Source organism: Ixodes scapularis, unplaced genomic scaffold (assembly GCF_016920785.2).
Source record: "Ixodes scapularis isolate PalLabHiFi unplaced genomic scaffold, ASM1692078v2 PGA_scaffold10__122_contigs__length_95168666, whole genome shotgun sequence".
NCBI lineage: Eukaryota > Metazoa > Arthropoda > Arachnida > Ixodida > Ixodidae > Ixodes > Ixodes scapularis.
In genome coordinates, this window is record NW_024609836.1 from 44,011,954 (window position 1) to 44,015,249 (window position 3,296).

Consider the following 3,296-nt stretch of genomic DNA (forward strand, 5'->3'; position numbering starts at 1 on the left):
TGGGTAGTCATCCGACACCACAATAAATCGCCTGGATAAAAAATAAATTTTGGGGGGTGTCAGTGTTTCTTTAAGCCCCTCTCGGCGCAGGTGTGGCGCAATCCTTAGGAAGACGGCGCTTTCGCGCAAGGCACAGCAGACTTTCGTTTGTGGCGCAATTTGGCACAGCACTTCCATCACTGTTGTGATCTTTTACGAGAGAATGCAACGCCGTGCTGGCACCACCTACGAGCCTACTCTCGTACTGCATTTCACCAGGGTGAAATTTTCACACCATTTGCGAGATCAAACCTATGTACTGTGGGGATTTTGGACACTGAGGACTTCGGCGACGATGTGGACGGCGCGCGAGAAACGAGCGCGGGGCCAAAGCACGGTGTGCGAGGCGCGTGACGGGGGGGCAGGACAGTTCAGCCATGGCGGCGCAAGCCACCGAACACCGGGCTCGAAGAATAAACATGTCTCCATCATGACTTGGCCCCTTCCTCCGGACAAGCGGTGAGCGAGAATACCACAAATGGCGCACCAACGTGGGGCTCGCCGCTTGTCTGGGACTCGGTAGAACAGAGTCACGATGGACGAGAACATCATCCGCGACGCACGCCTGCTTGGATGCCACTCCCAGACCAAGGAAAGTTATAGAGTACCCTGCTGGAAAGGCATACGTCAGATACCTGGGCTGCTACGAAGAGCACGCAGTTGTGCAGCCCGTCGAACGCCCTGCCAGACTTCACTAGAGGAGCAGCGAATATCTTCGAGCTGTCCACGGGCGGCTGCGCGAGGGACCCCTGACTGCGAGCGCCGCGGTCTCCAAAATGATGGCCAGGGCGGACGTTCACTTTCTACTGTGCTACGCCATCTCGGCGGAAGGGCCAGGGGCCTGGTCTCTTCCGACGGGTATGTCTTCTTCCACGTCGACCGGGGCAGGACATGGTGTGTTCACCCTGTCGGCCTGATCTGCGCCAAAGGCCGCTGGGGCAAGGAACTCTGGCCGGTCCCGGCGTAGTAGCTGAACTGCCGCCGCGACGGAGGCGGGACGGTCCATCGTCTCAGATGTCAAACCCTGAGTCCGACATTTTAAAGCGACAGTGCTGGCGTTTCCGTTTGTTCTCCCTTTCCCCCCGATCTAGTCGTAGTGCAAGCTGGAAGACTTTTTTAAGTTAAGCGGCGCTAGTGATGAGGCTCGGTTGGCGGGAGGGAGACTGATCAGAAAACAGGCAAACCGTTTGTTATTCTCTCGTTTCCCCTTAATTTTATATCAGTGTTTATTGGAAAGCTAAAGTGACTGCTTTGACGTACGTTCTTTCTCTTCACGCGAGCTAGTCGGGGTGTGAGCTGGAAGACTTTTTAAAGTTAAGCGGCGCTACTGACGATGCTCGTTTGGGGAGAGACCGGCAGGAAAGCAGACAGATACTTTGTTATTCTCACTTTTTCTTAATTTTAAGATGTGGACCCGGCTATTGGCTACATGAAGTTAATCATATTTGTAAGGTGTTCTGCCCCGCGAAGTAGGGTTGGTGCAAACGTCTGGAGCAATGAACTGCCTGCTGATTTTGTGATACATAAGCAATCCAGAAGGGGGGGGGAAGATGTGGGGATTTTGGACACTGAGGACTTCGGCGACGATGTGGACGGCGCGCGAGAAACGAGCGCGGGGCCAAAGCACGGTGCGCGAGGCGCGTGACGGGGGGGCAGGACAGTTCAGCCATGGCGGCGCAAGCCACCGAACACCGGGCTCGAAGAATAAACATGTCTCCATCATGACTTGGCCCCTTCCTCCGGACAAGCGGTGAGCGAGAATACCACAGTACCTACTAGAAATGTTTGTATACAACACTGTCAACAGTTTTTAAAAAAAAAAACGGACGAAAAACAAGAAGATATGGAAATGTTTTTGGGGGTTTTAACTAGTGATAGGCCAAACTTTTGCCGAATCGAAAGTTCGGTGCTGAATCTTGGGATTTGGCAAAGCCGAACTTTTCTAAAGATTCGGCACAAATACATTGTAACCAGACTTGGTGATATTTTGTTTTTTTCTGGCAAAAAAAAAGATTTTATGTTTTTTTTTTTTTTTTTTTTTTTTACTTAAATGCAACATGTTTACTAAATAAGGTGATATTCTGCAAGATAATTGTATCGTTGTCGTTTTTGTGTGTTTACTGGCAATTTTTGTGACTCCTTGCAGAAGTGGCAAGACAACGAGGTTGGGTAGAAGCGAGCGTGGCGCAGTCACAAATCATGCTACGAGAGTTTCGGTTTTGAAGCATCATCAGCGCAAGCCTGCATGCCTTGCCTGCATGTGCGTGTGCATTGCTAAAATGAAGGCAATAACGCTGCGTTCTTGCTTTCTCTGCGAGTCACCGTTTTGTGCGCGAAAACGAATGCAACGGTTGCTGAGCCTTCACCGGAAAAGATAATAATAATATTGTAAATATGCATGTTCTTTGATTTTGAGTCACTTGACGTTAGCTTTGCATGAAAGTGTGCGTCCCATATTCGCAACATCTCATTTTCGACCTTTAAAAGCCTGTTTCTGGTGTTAGGACACACACAAACGTTTCGGAAGATAGGGAGAGTGAATGTCGGATGTGCAACGTCGAGCATTATAGTGCCGTGTTGAGTTTTATGCAGATACATGAAAATCGTGAAATAACACTAATTGAAAAAGCAATATTATTTTGTTTTGGAACACACTACTCCTGAGCCGAAAACAGAATTGTTATAACTGCGACGAGAGCTTTAAAGTAACGCTGTGGCTAGCGTTACATCCGGACAAAACACTGAAAAGCGTAGACCTAACCCTCCCTCCCTCTCCCCCTCCCCCTGCCCCTGCCCTCCTCTCTCCCCCGTGAACCTGGGGAAGGCGGAGATTTGGACGTAACTTGGGGTTAGGTCAGACGTAACACTAGACACTTCGTTAAAGTAATTGTCGGCCAATGTCTCAATGTTTCAGAATGCACCGCATCATTTGTCACTTGCGCAGTGGGCTGCGTAAATTACTGGTCGATCTTCTATTCTTGAGGCAGAAAATATTGAAGAGAACCACACTCGCTCACAAATGCACAGCTACCGTGTTGCGTATACCCCACACCGCGCCGTAACCGCTAATTGTATTACACTGAACGATGGTAACCGCACGACTGCACGGCGTCCATTTGCAATCCAAGGCTCCGTCGCGTTCTCGCGCGTGCGCAGACATTTGCCGAATTTTTGCCAAATTTGAAGTTCGGCAGATTCGGTTCATCACTAGTTTTAAGGCACTAGGTCATAAGCAGTCGCGAGCGCCAAAAACGAAG